At 37.3% G+C, this 24,530-nt stretch overlaps 1 pseudogene; it reads right to left on the bottom strand.

Annotated features, from left to right (window-relative positions):
* Nucleotides 1-5,853: 5,853 nt before the first annotated feature.
* LOC124972275 (cytochrome c oxidase subunit 7B, mitochondrial-like) lies at nt 5,854-6,219 on the bottom strand (annotated as a pseudogene).
* Between the last annotated feature and the right edge of the window lie 18,311 nt (nt 6,220-24,530).

Raw genomic sequence — 24,530 nt, 5'->3', positions numbered from 1 at the left:
CACACACAAATGGGAGCTGTCAGGCCTTCTTAGGGCTTAGAACTGGAACTGGCATGGCATCATTTCTATTGCATCCCATTAGTTGCAAGAAGTTATGGGACCAACTGAGATTTATTTTTAAGATAAGAGAACTACACAAGAGTTTGAATACAACCAAGAGTGACTCACTGGGGCCTACCTATGCATCAGACTACTGTGGACAATTTAAACTCTGCTGCTTGGGACAGAAATATAAGAAATGCAGAGAAACAGTTCTCCAAAGGTATAGAGTAGGAGCCAGGATACATGTTATGGTTTGGATGTGAGGTGTCCCCCAAAAGCTCATGTGTGAGACAATGCAAGAAGGTTCAGAGGAGAAATGATTGGGTTGTGAGCGCCTTAACCCAATCAGTGAATGAATCACCTTATGGGATTAATTGACTGGTAAATGAAGGCAGGTGGGGTGTGGCTGGAGGAAGTGGGTATTGGGGGTGTGGCATGGCTTTGGGGTATGTATTTGTATCTGGTGAGTGAAGTCTGTCTCTATCTGCTTTCTGATTATCATGTGAGCCACCACTTCCCTCTGCCACACTCTTCTGCCATGATGTTCAGCCTCACCTTGAACCCTGAGTTATGAAGTTGGTTGTGTATGGAATGAGACCTCTGAAACCATGAGCCCCCAAATACACTTTTCCTCCCCCAAAATTGTTCTGGTCAGATCTTTTAGTTGCAGTAGCAAGAATGCTGGCTAAAACAATATTTTTCTTTTCTTGCCTTGATTGTAACCAGAAAGCCTGTGAAAACCTTCAAATGAAGGAGCATTAGAAACAAAGTACCAAGCACATGGTTTTCCAACTTTGATATGTTGAAGTCCAGTCTAAAATAGTATGAATCAGGTGTATGTCCTATTCTTGTACAACTTAATTTTTGATCAAATCCTAGTTGATGTGGTTTTAAGATAAAATGTATGGAGACTTTTCTGCTTTAACAAATATGTCACATTGTACCTTTACTTATGAGAATTTTCTAAAACTTATTTTGATTGTATATATTTAAGCTTTACAACATGGTATTTTGTATATATACATGCAAAGTGAAATGATTACTACAGGTCAGCAAATTAATATATCCATTACTTCCCATAATTAACTCTTTTAATAGTAAGAGCACCTAAAATATGTCTTAGCAAATCGTCAATATACACTATCACAATGTACCTTCTGTTGTGCATTATAGACTTATTCATCCTGCCTAACTGCAAATTTGTATCCTTTAACTTACATCTCCCCATTTCCTCCTCTTTCCCATACTACTAACCACTATTTTCTTTTGTTTATATGTATTTGACTTATTTTTAAGATGCCACATATCAGTTAAGTCCTGCAATATTTTTCTTTTGATGTTTGGCTTACTTCACTTACCATAATATCTTTCAGGTTCACTCGTGATGTTACAAATGACAATATCTCCTTTTTAAGGCTGAATAATATTCTGATGTGTGTGTTTGTGTGTGTGGGAAATGGGACATGATGATTCAACACATGAATATGATGTGTGATGATCAAATCAGGGTAATTGAAATTTCCATCGCAAACATTTATCATTTTATGTGCTGGGAAACTTAGACTCTTTTAGTTATTTTGAATATATTGCATACTCTTGTAGACAATAGTTATCCTACTGGGTTACATATCTAACTTTATCTTGGCACCTGTTATCTAACCTCTCTCCAGCTCCCTTCTCACTCTCCTTCTCAGCCTCTAGTGGCCACTCTCTTTTCTATAAAAATGATTTTTTTTTCAGCTTTCACAAATGAGTGAGAACATATGGTATTTGTTTTTTGTTTTTGGCTTATTTCACTTAACACGATGTCCTTCAGTTCCATCCATTTTGCTGCAAATGACAGGATTTCACTTTTTATGGCTGAATACTATTCCATTGTATACATGCCACATTCTTTTTTTCAATTTATCTGTCGATGGACCATTCTTTTTAATTCAGACAGGTAAATCACACATCTCCATTTTATTAGGGTCAGTTTCTGGGGATATATCTTTTCTTTTATTTCGAATGTATTTTCCTGTTTCTTCATTTACCTTGACTCTCAGTGTTGGTTTCTGTGCATTAGACATGACAACCACCTTTCTCAGTCTTGTTAGACTGATCTTATATAGTTGATGGACCTACCGATAAGCTACACCAGAGATTCTAAATGTCTCTCAAGTCTTTGTGCTTGTCCAATCTGCTGTCTTCATTCTAAGTGGTTCCAAGATTAGCATGTGTCAAGTCCTGTTAGTGCCCTGAGACAGTTGAGTCTCTCAAGATGCAGATAGAAATGTTGGGTGTTATATAGACATTTCAGCTCTTCTATTCTTAGGAAGAAACTGCAGACTGAAATTTATCTTGTACTTGCTCTGAACTAAGCTGTGGAGAGGATCTATGGCAAATACCTGTACTCTCATTCAGATCGCACTCTCTAGACCTTGGGGGATGGTTATTGGAAGTGCACCTGTTCAAAAACCACCTTTTTGGGAGTTGGAGCTATAGCTCAGTGATAGAGCACTTCCTTAACCTGTGCAACACTAATCCCCAGCACTGTAAAAAATTAAAAATAAAACAAAAGTCACCTTTTTGTTCTCTATGGTCTGTGAAGACTTGGGAATGAAGACCCTTGGCAACTCTCAGAGCTAAGTGCTTTATAGGCACTCAGAACCAAAGAAGCTACAAAAGTTGGGGTGCTCTGTGAGTTCCCAGACTTCTTCCAGGGAATATCTCCAGACCTGGATTTATTGCTGGAGTGAGGCAAAAGAGAAGGCAAAAGAAGTGCTCATAATTCCCTTTAAGTTTCCAGGGTTCAATTGTGTATTTACTGCATTAGACCCCAGATGTATGCTAGCCAGAAGCCTGACCCTTAGGAAGCAGCTGGGAAAGCGCAGATGAACCCCTTTCTAGGAGAAAATGGGAACCAGGGGTTTTAGCTGGGGGAATAGCTAGAGCAAGGACCCCAAAGGTAGAGTGGGTTTCTCCTGAATTGATCCTGCAGGCCACAGCTGGTGTGAGTGCTTGTGTACACTTTCAAAACCACCTCTATTCTCTGTGGTCCAGGGAAGTTTGTGAATGCCAAGTACCTTATGCTCCCAGGGTTTGGTTTCAAAGCCAAAGGCTACAGGAGGAATCATAAAAGTTGGGATACTGTATGTGGTCCAAATCCTTTGTTCCTCAGGGAGAAGCTGGGAGTTGGATAGTCCTTCCAAATTTTAAGATGCCATGTCTGGGGTGGCATTTGTGCATGAGTGTGTCTTAGCTTTCCTATCTGTTTTGATGTGAATATTTTCTCAGTTGCCTAGAGTATAGAAGTCTCTAAGTTAGTTTCTGATTTTCTCTCAGAGGGAACTGATCCACGTATACTTGGTGTGTTCATAGTAGCAGGGAAAGTTATGAATTTCTTATTCCACCATCTTGCTGATGTCCTTTCTTTTTAAAGTACATTTTAAATTATTATTTGTATTCAGTGTGTTCTGGATCCTCATTGAGAAATGTGGGTTTGGAAGCAAAGATGTGTGTTTGTGTGTGTGTGTGTGTGTGTGCATGCGCACTTCTCCCTCACCCTTGTCTGTTGTGTGGGTGCAAATGTGGGAATACATCAATTAGCCCACCAGTTAGAGATGGTTTAAAGAGTATCAAAAGGTACAGAGAAAAAGTATCCAGATCATGGGTTTGAGCCCCCATCACAGAGATAGTTCAGGGTAGACCCTTGGAAGATAAAGTATTTACTCATTCATGCAACAAAATATTTAATGAGAACTTATGTTTCAAGGCACTATTCTAGGCATAGTTAGGAATTAAAATTTCTGATGTTATGAGGCTCGTGCTTTATGTATGATACTAAGTGTTATGATGAAAAATAAAGAACAGTAACCATGATAATAATGGGGTGTGATGGTTGATATTCTCTATTAGAAGGTCAGAAAAGACCTGTTATGTTAAGTTAACATTTGAACATAGTTGAAAGGTGAAAGAAACAAAGCCATGTAGATATCTGTGGAAGAGTGTTTCCAATACAGGGAATAGCTAGAGCAAGGACCCCAAAGTAGAGTGGGTTCAAGGAATTCCAAGAAGTCCAGTATAGCTGGAGCATATGTGAGAAGGGGAGGAGAGATATGAAAAAACCATAGAAAGGTGTGTGTGTATGTGTGTGTGTGTGTGTGTGTGTATGTGTGTGTATGTGTATGAGTGTGTGTTGCAGAAGGTGGACCATGTAGCATCTGTATGACATAGTAAAGATTTAACATTTATGAGTGATATGGGAAGGCTTTGTGTGGGGGAATTATATTATAGATATGACATGATTTCATTTACACTTTTAAAGGACCATTCAGAAATGAAAATTACATTTCTGTAAATATGGCTGTGTTTCTTAGAATCATGGTAATGTTACTCATGACCCCCTTCCACAAAGTACATAATTAAAATAAACTGGTATATGAGGGGAACCCAAAACAGAACACAAACAGTAATAACAAAGGAATCGACCATATTGCAAATTAATAATAATCACATTATAATGATGGGTAAGACAGGAACTAAATAAACTGGTGACTTTGAAAAACATTTGTTTCAACATTATAAAGTCAAAAATAAATAAACAACTGTACAAAACACTGTACTATAGTTAGTAAATTTGCTTTTCACAGGGAAATGTGTTAACAATTTGAAACTACTTTATGTGTATGTTGGATCTGAATAAATATGGCAACATATTGTAGATAATGAGAGTCAGGTTCTTCTTGTCAGTTTTATATGTAAGGAAAAGGGGAAGTCTAAAATGCACCCTGCAGGGTTGAATTGGAATTGGAGGATCAATATGATCTCATGTTTCTTAATGTAGATACAGAAATAATTATAGGTATATGTGTATATATGGAATAGTATATGTTCACATATTACTTAACTCTGTCCATTGAGAAAGCCTAGACCCAATGACACTCCAGTACCAATGAACACTATCTACATATCATTATTCAATGAAAAATAATCAGACTTCCTTGGAGATATGGTTGATTCAGAGCTAGGACAAGAAAATATAAGATTAGCCTGGAACATATTACAGTTTCAGAAAATAATAAAGTGCTCACAAAATGATAGGAGTATGTAGAAAGGGCACAAGATCCATTGTGAAGGAGCTCCAAATGGCCAAGTATGAGACATATTGGGCAAACAAGTAAATAATGATAGTAGTGGATTGTAGTCTATAGAATAAAATAAATATCCATGAATCCATAGTGATATTAATTAATAAGTGAGAGAGAAGAGATGGCTTCTCCTTATATTAAAATTCCAGTTAACAAATGTGAAAGGAATAAAGGAGATAGATAATCAGTAAGGGGCAAACATCACAGTAATAATTCTTACAGGCAAGGATCATTGATGGATTGCTAAAAATCAGTGGATAAAGCATGGTAAGAAACAGGATATTTGCATACTATAAAAGCATCTCCCCATAAGACATATGTTGATTAAAAAGGGGGAAAATGGTATATTTTTGTACGGGGATTGAACTCAGGGACACTTAACCACTGAGCCACATCCCCAGTTCTTTTTGTATTTTATTTAGAGATAGGATCTCACTGAGTTGCTTATGACCTTGCTAAGTTGCTGAGACTGGCTTTAAACTTGCTATCCTCTGGCTTCAGCCTCCCAAGCCGCTGGGATAATAGGCATGTGCCACTATGGAAAATGATATCCTTTTTTTTTTTTAAGTTTCAAGGGCACTTTATTTCTACGATTTGTCATATTTAGTAGGTACACAGTGCTTTTACTTGGCATCATTTCTTGAGTTGGTTTTGAAATTCAGTATAACTTCAGTTGATATGGTTACTGAGCTCTCCATTCCTTTGGGGTGCCTCTGCCAACAGGGAACAGGTTCCATTCTATTCCAATTTGTGTTGCTGTATATGTCTATACAGCAATACAGAAAGTGACACTACTAGCTAATATAGCATTATCATATTTGTCATGGAAATCAGTTACCCGTTTCTGTTAGTTCTGTCTTGCCATTGTTTGCTGAATGCTTCGAACTTGGAGATGATTTAGTGCATTTTTGGCCGAGAAAAACACTGTGGAACTGCAGAGAGAGCTACAGCAACTGTGGCTGCTGCTTTGATGCAAGTTCGCTCCAGGTACCCTTGCAATGAGCCCTGGAAAATGATATCTTGAGAGTGGCAAAACCTGGCAGACCATGATTAAAGTTGACATTACCAATAAGACATATTAACATCATTTACATCTGATATGATTTACTGTGAAGAACACATCACCTAATTGTTCTTCTTGCCCAGATTGCCTTTTTTCAATCTGATCATTAAAAAACATTAGGAAAAACCAACTTGAGGAACATCCAACAAAATCCCTGACTAGTACTCTTCGATGTGTCAAGGACATGAAAGGCAAGTGGACTAAAAACTGTTTTAGAGTGGCAGAAACCAAGGAGATATGATGAATAAATGAAACATGGTATCCTTATTGTGTGCATGTACAAATATGTACAATTATCATGCACCAATAAAAATACAGAATGGAGGAACTTTAGATTACATAGCAGGAAATGGGGGGACAGGGGTATGAAAAATGGTGGAATGAGACAGCCATCATTACCCTATGTGCATATATGATTACATGAATGGTATGAATCTACATCATGCACAGCCATAGAAATGAAATGATGTACCCCATTTGTGTACAATGAATCAAATGAAGTCTGTAAAAATAAAAAAATAAAAAAATACTGTGGGGAGTGGGGAGAAACATGGTATCCTGAATTAGATCCTATATCAGAAACATGTCCTATGCCAGTTCATTAGTGGATGAACTGGTGAAATTCAAAATCTATAATGTAGTTAACAGTATCCTATCAATATACAAATGTTCCTTGATTTAGGATAAGGTTTCATCTCTATAAACCCATTGTAAGTTGAAAATATCATAAGTTGAAATGCATTTGATACACCATCTGAAAATCCTATCTTAGCAACACAGTACACCTTAGAGAATTGGTTGTTTATTGTAATGATTGTGTGGTTGACTGGGAGTTGCAGCTCACTGCCACTACTGGCCAATATCTTGAGAGAATATCAACTGCTTATTGGTAACCCAGGAAAGATCAAACTTCAAAATCTGAAGTATGGTTTCTAGTGAATATATATTACTTTTGCACCACTGAAGTTGAAAAGTCCTAAATTGAAACATCATAAGTTGGGGACTGTGTGTATTCATCTTTTTGTATATAAAGCTAAATTTATATTGTTCATATTTATTATTAAATTTGTATACATAATTTTAGATTTTTATATATTTTTCTTAGATAAACTATGGTTATGCAAGATATTAACACTAGGGGAATCTGGGTGAAGGGTATATGACAACTTTTGTACTCTTTTTGCAATATAACTAAAACTAAATTTTCTTGAAATAAGAGATTAAAAAGTGAGGAATATATGGAGTGAAAACTGTTCATCTGTGTGGTGGGGCAAGGGCTGAAATTGAAACCCATTTGAAGTTTCTTTCAATTGTCCAGGCAAGAAATAAGGGTGACTTGCAACAGAGTGGTTATAATAGAGGAATGAGATACATCTGGATATATTTGGAATATGTAACAAACAGGATTTGCTGATGGGTTGGTTGTAGGGGGAAGTGAAAGTGACATTGAAGCCATATGGAGGCCCCTTAGAAAGTATTTCCTTGCTCCTCTGATACCCAGGGGACTAGGTCTCTTAAAAATCAAAAACTTACTCTTAAAACAGGGTATCTTTAACAAGTCAAGTGATAGGAGTGAGGGTCTGAGCAATAAAAAACAAGCTGGCTGAAGACAGAGAGAGAATTGGCATTGTATGAATGGAAATGCCTAGAATAGAAGATATTTGCTATATAATCGAAATCCAGTTTTTTAAAATCTATGATTGACATTGATCTCCTCCCTCTTATAAAGACAAAGGACAAAATACAGTAAAACGAGGAAAGCATGCATTGAGAGTATAATGGCTAGTCAAGCAGAGAAGGAACTTCCTATGAACCATGGTATTATTATTAGCCCACAAAGCTGAAAATATTTACTATCTGGTCCTTTACAGGAAAAGTTTGCCACCCCCTAGCCTTGGCAGTCAGGAGATAAGTCAGGTTTGTGTTTGTATGCATCTGTGTTATTTATGCTGCCCATCAAATTGTATAGCAACTAGCACAATAAATAAGATGGATAAAGCTGGCATCGAAAGACCACTTTAATCCATAATTCAGTTTTATGAAAAATCTCTATCTGGTGGACCACAAAAAACACAAGGCTCAGCTCTACTGGCATCACTTTGAAGTGTCTATCCTTATTTCTAGGATAATCTCTCTGTGATGGAATCAAGACATCCATCCCCACTGTTGAACCTGTCACACTATATTTATTTTCTCCTTATGCCTATTTTTGGCCCCCTTCTTATTTCTTTTTTATTATTTTCCCCCTCCTTTGTTCAGTCTTTGTCTTTCTCCCTTAGATACGTACCCTAGTTTGACAGCATGATTACTTAATACTTACCTGCCAAATTAACTGACTTATTTTACCAACTGGGTGGATATACAATACCTTGACACTTGCTATTTGAGTATTTTACTGAATTTTTTTGTATGTCCATGATGAATAAATAATGATACAAGTATTCAAATATTGGTAATTGGCCTGTTTTGTATTAAAATATGCACCACAGTATATATTGTCTCTCTCACTGTTTGACTTCAGTTCAGTGAAGATTAATAGGTTAATATTAAAATTAGTAATCCCTTCTATTCCTCTTTGCTTTCTATGTTCCCTTTCCATTTCTCTAAATTGGAATCTTTACAACAAAAGTGAAAAGGGTATTTAGTCAAATAAGCAATGTGAATAACAGAGTAGTCCAGTTATTTGAGAAGAGAATGTACTCTGGTAGTTTCCAAATATTGAAATTTTGACATGGCCCCTAAGTTTATTGTACCAAGAAAATGTTATTGGCAACCATCTGGTGGTGCTGTTTGTTTATTTCTTTCATGGGGAGGTTGAGTTATATTCCCCAGTACAAAACACATTAAAACCCAGAAGGCTCTCCCTTCCCTCTTTCCCTCTCTCCTTTCCTCTGTCCCTTCCTGGATTCTTTCATTCCTTCCTTCCCTTTTATCACCACTCATTCTTCTTTTTTCCCCCATACTGGCAATGATTCTAATGGGTTTAATATGTATAGTTAAATTTGCATGTATCCTTCCAGATATCTAAGGATATTTTGTGAACGTTCCAAATATTTACATCAATGGAGTGGGGGGTATAGCTCAGTGTGAGTGCTTGTGTAGCATGAGGGAAGCCATGGGTTTGATTCCCAGCACCACCAAAAAATAATTTCATATTTATGGTTTTTCCAAAGAACCCACTGTTTCTTTTTTTTTCCACTTAATATCTTCTACTTCCTTAATATCTGTCCATGTTATTGTTTGTGCAGCTACTTTGTTGCTTTGAACTGCTGCAAGATATGCTACAGAGTGAATCTGTCACATTTTACTTTGCCATTATCCCTCTGCCATACATTACTTGGGTTGTTTCCAGTTTCTTTTTTTTTTTTTTTTGTTTCCAGTTTCTTTACAACAAATAACATTACTTATACGTGCCCCTTTTGAGCTTTATGTGAATTTCTCTGGGTTATATTCCTAGAAGTGGGCTTATTACATCATAGGGTAATGAATACTCTGATTAAATTCTACCAGATTGCTCTTCATAATAGTTGCATCGATGTGTATGTGTGTGTCATCATGTGTATGTGTGCATGCATGTTTTCACAGCCTAAGTTACCTCATGCATCAGTTGTTATCCTTGAAAATCCTCAAGGTCAGGTTGGGGACTATTGTTTGGAGCAAAATAAATGATGAAATTACATTAGCTTTACTGTTGGGATTTATTTAGTCTGCATTCTTACTATTAATAAAAAATAACTACTACAAATTGAGCATTTAATATGTGCCAGGGACTATGCTAGGTGCTTTACATTCTTTATTTCCTCTTCACGGTAATTCTATGAAGTATATATTGGTTATTGGTATTATAACTCCTGTTTCATGGATATGAAAACCTAGGGTGAGACAGTTTCAGTGACTTGCTTGAACTGGTAAATTTCAGATGTGGGATGAGACTCAGGTCTGTCTAACTCCAAAGTCTGTGCTTTTTTAAATTTTTGGTGCCACGGATTGAACCCAGGGATGCTTAACAACTGAACCACATCCCCAGTACCCCCATTTTAATATTTAGACAGAGTCTTGCTAAATTGCTTAGGGCCTCACTAAGTTGTTGAGGCTGGCTTTGAACTTGTGATTCTCCTGCCTCAGCCTTCCAAGTCACTGGAATTATAGGTGTGTGCCACCATGCTGGGCTAAAGTCTGTACTCTTAATCATAATGCTACAATCTCTTCCCTGTCATCCCTTTAGCCAAAAGGATTTTTTGATACACTTGATGTTTCCCCCCTCCAACAACTCTGTGTACTATAGGTTTTTAGAACAACAGGTTAACAGGGTGGGTGCAGGAAGGATTGAGAGATGCTGTGGGATAGACCACTGTTCCAGTCTTGGGCTTCTGTATTCAATAGACAATGTGAGACACATTTGCATTCTGGTTTATAGTTCAGTTTCTGTGATGTCAACTTGACAAGCTTATGGAATCCCTAGAAACCTGGTAAAACACTATTTTTGGATGTGTCTGTGAGAGTGATTCCAGAGGAGATTAGTGTGTAAGTCTGAGTAGAGTAAGTGAGAAAGATCTGCTCTTAAGCTGGATGCAGTGGCCCATGTCTGTAATCCTAGCAATTTGGGAGGCCGAGGCAGGATTGTAAGATTGAGGCCAGCCTCAGCAACCTAGGGAGGTCCGGTCTCAAAATAAAAAGTAAAAATGACTGGAGATGTTGCTCTGTGGTAGAATGCCCTGTGTTCAATTCCCAGGACTGAAAAATGGGCAAAAAAAAAAAAAAAAGATCTTCCCTCGATGTGAGTGGGTGTCATTCAAATGACCAGTCATGGAGAGAACAAAATAAAAAAAAGGCAAATGCATCTATCTGTCTTGCTATTTCTGTCTGCTGAGGTCTCAGGAACTTTTCAGTTCCTGAAAATTCCAATCTTAACCTCTTATGGCATAGAAGCTATAGAATTAAATGGCACCCTATCACTCCCTAATGACTCCCCCTTGATACTGTGGCTCTTAACAGTTTTAGAGGTCATATACCTCCTTAAAAATCAAGTGACAGGAGCTGGGTATAGCTTAGTGGTAGAGCACTTGCCTAGTATGTTCAAAGCTCTGAGTTGGATACCCAGTACCTCCCCAAACACACACACACACACACACACACACACACACACACAAATCAAGTGAGAATTCTGGACCCTCTCCCTGACTAATACGATGCACATAGATTTTACATATACATTTTGGGGGGTGTTTGGCTTCTTAAATCCCATCCATGGAGCCAGGCTGACTACTTCAGCTCTACTTGATGCTACACAGGAAGGTAGAAGGCTGAGTTATTCTCAACTCTGCCATTAAATGTTAGGTCATCTTAGGCAAATCCATTAATTTCTTTGGGCCTCAGTTTTCCTATGGATCAAATAAGGGATTTTAATCATATATTAGTCTCAACGATCCAGTTCCGATGTATAATTCTATTCTGACTCTCTAGTTTTTTTTTTTTATGAAAAGGAATTTGGCTTTAGTCTCAGAAGAAACCTGAAATCAGTGTTTTTTTTTTTTTCAGAGCAACAACAAAAAGGGAGGGGTGACAGAAAGTAGCATCTAGAGATATTATGTTATCTTTTATTAACACAAACATGTATTGAGGGCCTATTATGAGCCAAACCCTATGCAAAGCATGGGTGTTTTATACATGAATAAAGCTCCATCCTTGCCTCCCAGAGTGGGAGAGGTTTCATGCACTTATACATACATTTTCTGTTTTAAGAAGTGAGAAAAGACCAAGTTATGTGAGTTTCCCTGGGCCTGAATAAAAATCTGCTTAAATGGTCTCTATTCAGGCTTTTCCTGGCAGCTATGCTTCTAATTCAGTTCCCTCCTTCAGGGGAAAAGCTAATGTATGGAGAACCAGGCTTCTTTGCCATTCTGCAACTCTGTGCTTGCCAGAGACCAGCTTTTAATTCTTAAAGGGACCAGGCCTTTCTTCTCTGAAACACCTCTCAACAGCACAGTTCACAAGCAGTCAGACCATAGTTTCCTCACACCCACTCTGCTTTCCTGACTCCCAAGTGGGAGGAGAAGTCTGCAGGGTTGAACTGGTTTATGAGGGATACAATAGAGCATTGAGAAGTTCTCATTTTTATTTACTTATTTGATAATCTGCTACTTATTTTATTTTTCTTCTTTTGTTCAGTCTTTGTCTTTCTCCCTTTGATACTCACCCAATTCTGACAGCATGATTACTTAATACTTACCTGCCAAATTAACTGACTTATTTTACCAACTGGGTGGATATACAATACCTTGACACTTGCTATTTGAATATTTTACTGAATGTGAAAAAAATGTCCCCAGTGATATCTTATCCAAAGGCAAAGCCCTGGGGCTCCTTTTATTAAAAAAAAAATTTGTTGCTTTTGTATTTATAAGCCACATTTGGTTATAATTCATATTCTGCTATAAGATAGAGCCAATCAGTATTCTCCTTCTAGTTAGAAAGGATGAAAGATACATATATAAGCATAAATTTCAATTTAATTTTTTGGAAATTGCTCTGCCATTCCCCCAACAAGAATATGGCTTTGTTTACAGAGCTGTAGTTCCTGGATTGGGCCAATTAAGCTATTTTTTATTTGATTTTTTTTGTATATAGTCAGCAATCCATAAATAAAATATTTCCTAAATAACAAATAATACTTTCTTTTATAAGTAGAATTGGGATTAATGATGTTTTTTCTTTTCTTACATTCCTAGAAATTAATCTGCTGCCCATCTCTAGCATACACATTTCTCCTGATAGAATAGTATGAGGAGGCATAAGAAAAGGGTAAAAGAAGAAACACACATATATCTGTTTCTTCATTTTCTCAGACAAATCCTCAACTAAATATTGAGTCTTGATTTGTTTTGTTTTTGTATATTTTTTGGTACTGGGGATTGAACCCAGGGCCACACACAATGCTAGTTAAGTGCTTGATCACTGAGCTATATCCCCAGCCTGGGTCTTTTTTTTTTTTTTTTCATTTTTTGCAGTGCTAGCGATTGAACCCACAGCCTTGTGCTTGCAAGGCAAGCACTCTACCAACTGAGCTATCTCCCCAGCCTTCCAGCCTGGGTCTTGAAATAATCTTATTTCTTATGGCTGTAGGAGAGTAGCATGCATTATTGTGTATGTTACAATAGAGTCAGGTATTTTGATTGACATTTGTAGTGTTCTTTGAGAAGACAGGATCTTGGTTTCAGGTCTAGAAAAGTTCAAGTTATGTAACTTTTCCTGGAACTGAATAAAATCTCTAAATGATCTACCTTTATTGGAACCTTCCTTGCCATGTATGATACCTTGTGACCATTTGTGTTTGGACTTCAGAAAAAAGGAAGGAGACAATAGCTGAACCATGGAACCAACCTAGATGCCCTTCAACAGATGAATGGAAAAAGAAAATGTGGTACATATGCACAATGGAATATTACTCAGCCTTAAAGAAGAATGAAATCATGGCATTTTCAGGTAAATGGATGGAGCTGGAGACTATCATGCTAAGTGAAATAAGCCAATCCCAAAAAGCCAAAGGTCAACTGTTTTCTCTGATAAGTGGATGCTGATTCATACTGGGGTGGGGTAGGGAAGAATGAAGGAACTTTGGATTGTGCAGAGGGGAGTGAAGGGAAGGGTGGGGTGGTAAGGATGGGAAGGATGGTAGAATGGGACAGACATTATTACCCTATATACATATATGATTACATTCCTGGTATGACTCAGCACCTGGTATGTACAGCTAGAGGAATGAGAAGTTATGCTCCATTTGTGTACAATGAGTGAAAATGCATTCTACTGTCGTGTATAACTAATTAGAATAAATAAAAAATAATAAAAAAAGAAAAAGGGAAGGACAGAAGAAAATATGATTATAATAAGCTGAAAGGAGCCTGAGAGTTAGGTTATATGCCTTAAAGGACAAGGATGCTTTTTCTTTAATCCCATGAAAACTCACTCTAAAGGTGAAATGAAGACAAGACTTAAATATAACTTGGTGGTCCTGGGTCCATCTTGCTAAGCTTTTTTTTCTTTGTATTTGATATTAGTGTGGTTTAAAGCACATGATATTTCACAAAGAGGTGTAGTTTACTTTCCATTTGATCTGTAATGATTCCCAGAATCTGTCAACTTTGTCCTTACTAATTTTGATTTCCTAGAAATAATTTCATTTCCCATAACTTTTACTAAGAGTGGTTTCCTAAGTGTGTTCTGGGACTTCAGGGGTTCGCAAGACTTTTTCAGGGGATATGGAAGATAAAAACTATTTTCATATTAATGTTGAGGAATTATTTGTTCCATAAATTCTCACTTTCTTGAGAGTACAGTAGAGGTTTCCAGAGGCTTTCCAGATATGTGATATCACAACAGACTGATTGCAGAAGCAGATATTTGAAGCAGCTGTCTTCTATTAAACCAGATGCTAAAGAGATTTGCAAAAATATAAAAAAAATATTGCTCTTACTATTTTCTATTTTGTGCAATATAGCTTTTTTATTTAACATGTTATTTATAGTAGCATGTAATAGGTCTATTATTATCTTTAAGTGAATTAGTAAGAAATACCAAAGTTCTCAATTTGTACTTAAAATATGGTAAATATCATTAGATATATTCATATGAACAAAAGCTCTTTGGGGTTCTGAGTAATCTTTACATATAAGGAGTTTTGAAAGCAATAAGTCTGAGAACTGCTGCTCTATGAACACATATGAGTAGTCCATTACAGAAAAAAACAAAGGAGGATCAGTTGCAAAATGTTCAGAAAAGTCAATATGGAACCTGAAGATGTTTTGTTCGTAAAAGATGGCAATAACCCATCTAAATTTCAAAGCTATTACAATTGTGTTTTATAAAGAATCATTGGTGTGACATTACACTTCTCTGTTATATGAATCTGCTCAAATTTAGAAACTCAGGGTTAATTGTCATTGCTCTTTGTAATTTGACCATTGTTATGTAGGTGAGTTTTTCTTTATTTGTCACTGAACTGGAATATTTTACTATTGTTACACAGGTGAAGTTAGTGGCATTTACCATTTGCTCTGTTTTCCCCATATTTTGTTGGCTGTAGAAGATAAACAGTATTTGGTGAATTGTTTGGTGCAATTATCTATGATCATCTGAAATTCATAACTACTGTGTACTTGTTAATTAACTTAAAAAAGGTGGTAGCTTCAAAAAATAACTGTTAACAGTGTTGATGAAGCTGTAAAAATTTGATGTTAGAGCTGGCTCTCCATAATTCTTTCTAATTATGTTTCCTTTAATCTTATATACTTTTGTTCTTCCTATTCTTCAGAGAGAATTGTGTCCAGTTTTGAACAATTTAAATGAGAGTGTGGAGCATTTAGAGAGATATTTCATAGAAGAAAAGCTTCAATTAATTGAGACTGTTTAGCCTGAAGAAGAGGACTTAACAGAAATCTCCAAGTATAGAGTGCCTTATTTTGCAGATGACAGAAACCAGCTGTCCTTCAACTCAAGGAGACTAAAATAAGAGGACATGGACTTAAAGTGTAATCAGAGGGATTTAGTTGAGACACGCTGAACATGTTTCCACACAGTAAAGGATAGTAGATCCTGGAGTGGCTCCTGAAGGCAGCTGGGGACTTTCTTTCTTTGGAGCTTTAGGAATCTGACACCATTTTCATGTTGATCACTTATAGGCAGAAATTAGGTGACTACTTCCTAACTTATTAAGACTTTGGCACTTTGACACTTTGAAATTTTGACTGGACTGTCTGAAAGGGCAGATATTCCTTTGTAAATTATACCTGAATAAGACAATGAAGAGGGAGGAAACAGACCATAAATGCACAGAATTCAGCAACAGAAGTGGTTTCTGCCTGTCTGCTTGCTTCCTTTCTTCTCCCTACAGCTCATATTGTACCTAGCAATCAGGTAGAAATAGAGACTGTGTAATGTCACACCAATGATCTCCCTGATAAATAAAAAGGTCAGAGTGATCTTTTTATTTATTTAGAAAACATTACACCAAATATTTTTATTATCGTAAGATATATATAACATAAAATTGATCATTTTAACCATTTGAAATATACGGTTCAGTGGCAGTAGGTACATTCACACTTGTTGGGCAACTGTCACCACCATCCATTTCCAGAACGTCTTTATCTTGTAAAACTCAAACACTGCACCTATTAAATATTAACTTCTCAGCACCCCCTCCTCCTGGACTCTGGTAACCTCAATTCTACTTTCTATCTCTATGAATTTGAGGAATGATTTTTTTTTTATATTGAGGATGGAGCCCAAGGCCCTGCACATGCTAGGCAAGCACTTGACCACTGAGCTACATCCTCGATCCTGAAAAATGGTCTTTTTAAAGGGCATATCACATCACACAATTACCCCTACCTCAATCCCCACTATTGTTTCCCACTGCAATTGGAATATATTTTAAAAACTCACTGTGTCTCTGCCAGCTTCTTCAAGCTCATTTCAAATACTTTCTCCTTGTTTACTGTACCCCATTACTTTGCCTTTTTTCTTTTTGATTCCTCTAATATTCTAACCTCATTCTCATTTTGGAGTCTATCCTTTTGCTGGAATGGTTTTTCCCTGGTTCTTTGCATGGCTTCCTCCTCCTCTTTATTGGGTCTTATCTCTGGTATGATCTCTTTGGAGAGACCTCCCCTAACTAGTAAATGTAAAGAAACATCCTCTCTATTCTCTCTCTCCCATTGCTCTATTTTTATTTTCCTTGCAATACTTATAACCACCTGGAATCACTTCACCTTTGAGATATGTCCAGAATCCAGCTGCTTCTTGCCCCTCTACTCTTATCTCACTGCTCTAAGCTACCATCTGTCACTAGGCTAAGGTAGCCTCTGAATTTGCTCCACCCTCAGTGGTCTTTTCTCAATACATCTGCCAGAATAATCCTTTTAAAACAAAAGTCAGACCATGTGGGTCTCCATTACTCTCAGAGTGAAGGTCAAAGTGTTTGTGCATGGTGTATAAGGCCCTCACGATCTGGCCCACTGTGACCTTTCTGAGAGGAGCTCCTGCTGTCCATCCTACCCATTTTTTCCCTCATAGCACTGATCTTTTTGCTATTCCTTGATCAAGCCAGACTTGCTGTTGCCACAGTCAGTGGTTTTGCACTGGTCAATTTCTATTTAACATTCTATAGCATTTATCTATCATTTTTATTGCATCTTGTTTATCTCCAGAATATCCAGAATATATGGATATATGAATATGAGGTAAGGATTTTTTACCTATTTCATTAATTGCAGTATCCACAATATCTAGAATGTGTTTGCCACATAGTAGATACCTATGGGTTGAATTTTGTCCTCTAAAAGATATGTTGAAGTTCTAATCTCTGTAGACTGAGAATATGACCTTATTTGGAAATAGGGGCTTGACATAAACAGATTAAGATGAGGTTATTAGTGTGACCCTTAGTATAATGGGGCTTGTGTCCTTATAGAAGAAGGAAAATGCCCTGTGTCAACAGAGTCAGACTGGAGCGATGTGTCTGCAAGTCAAGGAAAGACAAAGATTGATGATCCCCACCAAAAACTAGGAAGAGATAAGGAAGGACTCTATTTAGAATTGCAAGTGGAGCATAGTCCTGCTGACACCTTGATTTTGGACTTCTAGTTTCCAGAACTGTGAGACAATACATTTCTTTTGTTTTAAACTACCCAGTTATTGGTACTTCCTTATGGTAGCCCTAGGAAATAATACAGTACTTGAAAAGCACTTATTGAATAAACATATCTGTTTTTACATATTCATAGTCTGCCTCCTCCAAGAATGGAAGTTCATTGAGGACAGAGTCTGTGCCATAGTCTCCATTGTGTCCTCAGCATCTAGGATCATGCCTGGCATAAGGATGTGCTCCATAATATTTTAGAGCAGTGTTCAGTGGTGGGAAATCAGGGGATGTTGGTGCCAGGCCACATGGATTCTGGTTCCAGCCTTACCACTTAGCAGCTATGTGCCTTAGGACATGGTTTCTACACTCCTGCCTCTTTATTTATAGGCTGGGTTAGCATACATAAAGCACTTGAAACAGTGCTCAACTCACTAAGTCATGATTCCTACCATCAATCATTCTTATTAGCTGGTTCATATGGTACGATCAGATGAAGATCAGACACAGAAAACCTTCATTACCTGGGGACTAAGGAGACTAAGAATTTGTTGTGGAACTTGAAGCAAGTGACCATTTCTCTGAACCTCTATCTCTTCCACTGTAGAGGGAGGTGTTGAACTCTTGCTCCTAAGGTGATTTCCAGCTTCAGCCTTTTGTGGGTTCTTGTAGTATAATGCCTGCACAATAGACAGAATGGATGCAGCCTTATAAGGTTAGATTGAAGGTTTAGTGCCAAATTGTTGGGCATAGCAGGGACAGATTTCATGGGTGTTTAGTTGAGGAGAGATGCAAAGAAGGGACAAACCCTGCTTTCCCTGATACCCCATCCTCTCATGCAACCCTCAAGTGCATCCTAGTGTACTGGACAGAAATCCAGGTGACAGAGTCTGGGGAATCCTTACATACTCATTGGGGCAACTTTATGCTGAAAATTATATTCTTGTGATTCCTTTTTTATTTTATTGATACGGACCCAATTTAACAAAGAGCATCATTATCTTGGAACTATTCACGTTACTGCTTTTATGTGCCAGCATGCCTGGCCTATTATTATTATTATTATTACAGTTGTAAGACAGGTGCAGTAAATAGGTGCCAATGAGATTATGGATCACACAAAAGTCTTGTCAACAGTAGAACAAAAGTAAAATGCAGCACCTGTCACTTCAGGCTGAGTCTACTTACATATCAGGCTGAAATATTAACTGAGCTGGTTAGTAATTGGTTAGTTACCACTAAACTCATTCAAACAGTCAAATATCTTTTGTGTGCAGACACCATCTAGGCATCCCAGATTTCAAGTCATCCTCCCACTGGCACCATTGTTACCTTAGGTTTTGTGCAGAAGGCTTATGAGCAACTGATGGGTTCCTACATCACCAAGTCAGGGAGGGAGAAAAAAGTAACAAGTCAAATCCCACTAGGTCACATTTCTTGTGGCATGGACAGTGGAAGAACATGAGTTTTGACACCTTACCATTTACTTTGGTGTGTTCTTGGCCAAGTATTTTGCATTCCCTCATCTGTAAATAGGTGGCGGAGGAACTTTCTTTACCCACTTTACAGGATTGTTACAATCTCAGATGAAACAGTATAGGTGCCAGGGCTTTATAAAGTGTAATATCAAAGTTCATTATTATTATGGCTTACAGTTACTGCATGAAGATAGTTCAGGAAAATGTGTTTAGAGTGAATTTGTTATGGTAGTATAATATAATCAAGACATTTAAACCCAGGAATGCTTTTAACAACCTTGTGACTTTATGGTAATTAGTGGCTCTAGGGCAACTTCAGGAGCAATGGGGCAGTTAAAACATTTGTAAACTTTTAATGGAGTAAAATTCCCTTCCTTCCTGACATGGAATTATATATATCTGTGTCCTTTGTCCTGTGCCTTTGCAGTTTCTCCCACTAGAGTAGATAGAGCAAATTTCTCCAACCCGTTGATATTGGTTTGGCCATGAACTGGCTTTGACCAATGAAATGTTAGTAAATGAGATATCATGATGTCTTTTAAATGTCTCTGATGACTTGGTTTGCTGTTTTACACTTTTGCCAGTAGAAGAGCATATTTATGGTAGTCACTGTTCCAAAGAGAATGAGAAGTGTGGAGCTGACCTGAACTCCACCTGCAGCCTGAAGTCAAGACCAGCCAGTTTGCAGCTATGGAGATACCCCAGATGGTTCTCAAAGCTATGAGACATTAAAAAGAAAAATTTTATTATTATATTTCTCCAAAATTTTGGGTTTGTTGTGGAGCATTATTGCAGCAGAAAACTGATTAATACACAGCAAATTAACACATACATTTTTGTAGAATGGACAAAAGTATTTCTTTAAAATTGCTTTTAATTGGTTTCATTTTCAGTCACTCAACTTGGATGTCTCTCTCTCTTTCTCACTTGCAATAAATTCATGGTTGTGAGAGGATGCCATCACCTGGATTAATCCACTGATGATATCTTGGCCTTCATAATCACCATTTTTTTCTTTCTTCCTGGTGCCCTTATAAGAGCTTATGCTCTTTTAAACTTTAGCTCACTCTGCAGCCATCATAGTTGGGCCCTTGTACATTCATACCACCTGTACCCTGGGCCCTTACCCCACTATCCCTCAAAACAGTTTTCTTCTGCACAATATCTGTAACATTGATAATAATAATGTAATAATAACTGTTATTGTTTCATTTTGTGTTTTGTAATAGGTTCTGAGTAGTATACAGCACTAAACCCCTGGTCCAGCATGGTCTGGAAGAAAGAGGAGAGTTATTCAAGGCAGAATTCAAATTATGACTCTATTAATCTATTTGAATGCCATAGAAAGGAGGATTATAGTTATGTTGTACTGGTTATCTATTGCTGAGTAATGAATTTCCTTACAATTTAGTGGCTTGAAAAAGTCATTTTATTTTCCTCACAATTTAGTGAATCAGTAGTCCAGGAAGGGCTCAGTTTGACATTTCATTGGGGATTCATGTGGGATCTGCTGGTGTGGCTAGGGTGTCATGATCTACCTTCAAATGACTGCTTCATTCTCATGTTGGACACCTGGGTGAGATGGCTGAAAATTGATGCTGACTGTCAGCTGGAAGCTGAGCTGGGACCGTAATAAGAAATGCCTTCATGTTATCTCTCAATGTGTCTTGGGCTGCTCATACCATGGTGACTAGATGTCTAGAAACAGCATCCCAAGAGTAAGCATGACAAGAGACAGGAAGTAGAAGCTGCCAGGCTTTTAGTCTCTGGGTCAGAAAATTGGCCCAATGTCATTTCTGTTGATCATAATGGTCACAGAGCTTTCCCAGATTCAATGGAGGGGACATAGAAATCCCCCTCAACATTAGAAATGTAGCAAAGAATTTGCAACTTTCTTTAACTGGTATTTTTTTCTCAGAGGGCTTTAAGAAATAGATGAGAACTAGAGATATAGCTTAGTTGTACAGTGCTTGCTTAGCATACACAAAGCCCTGGGTATGATCTCCAGAACCACTAGAAGAAGGAAAAGGAGAAGACTATAATGCACTAATAAAAACATTATAAAAAAGGAAGATCTGAGTTGAGGGCTTGAGAATGGAAACTTCTTGGCTGTTTTTTTAAACATCATTCCTTTTTTTAACTTCTGTTAAGTGAAACCTTGGTGAACTGATAGTAAATTCTAACCCCTGTCAGATAAATTAAAGTTATATGCTAGTCACTTCAAAATCTATTGGCATCTTAAATGAATAGTAATAACAACATATCTTTCTATATGCTTAGCTTGGGTCTAAGTACATTTTTGTATAGCTTCATATGATCATTGTAACAAAAGCTATGCTAATTTTTGTATGAGAAAACTGAGGCACAGATAGGTTAAATAACTTGCCAGGGACACACCGCTTGTAAATGGCAACACTGGGATTTGAACCGTAGCTGTCTCCTGCTACCTAAAGGGAAATCGTCTGGTTGACCTTTGCATTCTTCCTTTCACATAGAGGAAAATCAGCAGGTGTGTGAATTTCCCACTTAAATACTCTTACATGCATAAATTATCCATATATGTTTGTATTACAGCTTGGATCCATTGGTGGACAAATGGAAACATGTTCTTTCCTCTATAGTGATCTTTAGAGAGGCTCTTTCAGGAAAAAACTTTCATATTTTTCTCCCCCTAACTCTGCCCCAAACTTGTTTTTATCAATGTTATCTTTAGGTCAAATGTGATTTTTTATTCTAAAAAGGTGAAGTGTGTGTGTGTGTGTGTGTGTGTGTGTGTGTGTATGTGTGTAAATTTTATTCTTATTGTGAAGAAACCAGGAATGCTTCAGTAGATAAATATATATTCCTTCCAGAAATCCCATTTCTGAACTGTTTCTGATGGGTCTTTACATGTTGGCATAATTTGTGTAGTTCATATTTATTAACAATTCACAGTGCAGTTTCCCATCCCCTTGCTGTTGGGAAATTTTAGGATTTCAGGACAGCTGGCCACCTTTGCTGAGGCCCCAGAGTACTTTTTTAGTAATTCACAAAGAAAAACTGGTGTGTGGCCAGAATGGGCAGCGACAGGTGGAAGGCTCAAAGGTCACTCTTTGTACAGGTTCCCACCACGAGTGCACACTCTTCACTTTTGTTATGTTAACCTCTTAATTACCCATAGACAGGCACGGGTGGTAAAGGAAATTAACTAACAGCCAGTTGAGACACAGAGATGGGCTCTGTATAATTTTCTGGTCTGGGTGTAAACCCGAAATAGACTTCAGAGGATTCCAGAAATTCTGAAATAACCCAAAGGTTTGGGGATCATTTCTCAGGGCACAGCTGCATGCAGCATTCATTAAATAGGCAGTTTTGTGTAACCTTCCTAAATGACCAAAAATAATATTTGGATTTTTTTAGTTGTTGGGTAATGTGTTCTTGGTTTAAGAGGGGGATGTGTTGCCAAGCATTTGTGTGTGTGTATGTATGTGGGAGTGAGAGATTTATTACTTAGCAAAGGATTAACCTAGCTGATAGTCAAGTCTTGGTCTTAAGACAATGTTCTGGTCATTAACGTTCTTTTATTCCCTTAGATTTAATTCCATCTTTTATTCTTTGATGAAGGAGTTTGAAATAAATGACCTTTATTAAAGCAGATCAATTGCAGATATTACCCAATATAGACATTTTCAAATGATTAGTTATCTTAAATTTTTGAGGAATTGTTATATTGAGGACTGTACTCATACCTATGTATATAAACATTTATATATAAATCTTAATTTTAATTTAAAATTATATATAATTTATTTATAAGTCTCTAAAGTTTAAAAAAATCCTTTTTGGGGACTAGTTATTCCTGTTTTTTTAAAGTGCTAATGCTCTGAGAGGGGCATTAATATTCATGGGCCAGGGAAGAAAATATGCTCATTAGGAAACCTTAAGATTTCAAAAAGATCTTATGGAGTCAGATTTGTCTGCATGTCACAGATAAGGAAAGTGAAGTACAGAGAGATTTAATAACGTGCCTTAGGTCATAAAGCAAATAAAAGCCAGAGTTTTTTCTATTGAGTTGTGCTACATGTTTTTCTGTCTACATTATTCAATTTCAATTGTATTCCATTGATCTGGGTCCAAAGTATAAGGGGGGATAAATTTCAGAAAAGACTTCAGTAAGAGTTCATTTACCATGTTGTCTGAAAAAACATCCTGCTTTAGCTAGCTTTTTTGTGTATGTGTCTGTGATCAAAAGACCCTGACAAGAACAATGTAGAGAAGGAAAAGTTTATTTTGGCTCATGGTTTCAGAGGTTCAGTTCATTGTTGGCCAACTCCATAGCTCTAGGCACTGAGATGAGGCAGAATATCATGACAGAGGGGTGTGGTGGAGGAAATTAGCTCAGGAGTGGCAACCAGGAGGCAGAGGGAGTTCTCACCAGGGACAAAATATAAACCCCAAAGTTACACCCCCAGTGACCTACTTCCTCCAGCTATACCCTAGTTGCCTATAGTTATGACCCAGCTAATCCATATTAGTGGATTAACCCACCAATCAGATTATACCTCTCATAATCTAATCATTTCACCTAGGAACATTCTTGCATTGTATCAATCATGAGTTTTTGGGGGACATCTCATATCTAAACTATAATTTATCCCTTTACTATTGTTTGAGCTGCTTTTGGTATGTCTAAATGCTAGTTTACTGGAGGATTGTGTCTGCATCACAGATATTACTGCTTTGAACACAAGTGAGTGAGTACTGATATTTGGCAGTGTCTCTACTTGAATAGTAGCTTCCTCATACAATGGCATATCAAGTAGGAAGGCTACAAAATAAATTTTATTTATTGTACATTTACTTATCCATCCACAACTGTCCAATAGATGAGGGTAGGTATGAGGATAAATCAGACAAGATCTTAGCTCTTGACACATCCATAGAAATGTAGAAGGACCATTCCAATATGCAGTAACAAAAGCTATGACAGACAGGCCATGCCCTATCAGGAGAGGTGAGGGAGTAACTGATTCTCTTTGGAGGATTTATGGAAGGCTTCCTAAGGTGAAGGTATTTCAGTGGGATCTTTAAAGATGAGAAGTTTGTTGGGTAGAGAAGGAGGGAAAGCAGAGGAAATAGCATGCACAAACACAAAGTGTATCAAAGGCTTAGATTGTTTGGGGAACTATGAGTGACTTATT

Source organism: Sciurus carolinensis, chromosome X (genome assembly GCF_902686445.1).
Source record: "Sciurus carolinensis chromosome X, mSciCar1.2, whole genome shotgun sequence".
Taxonomy (NCBI): domain Eukaryota; kingdom Metazoa; phylum Chordata; class Mammalia; order Rodentia; family Sciuridae; genus Sciurus; species Sciurus carolinensis.
The sequence above is the reverse complement of the archived record's forward strand: the minus strand, read 5'-3'. Positions and strand labels throughout refer to the sequence as shown.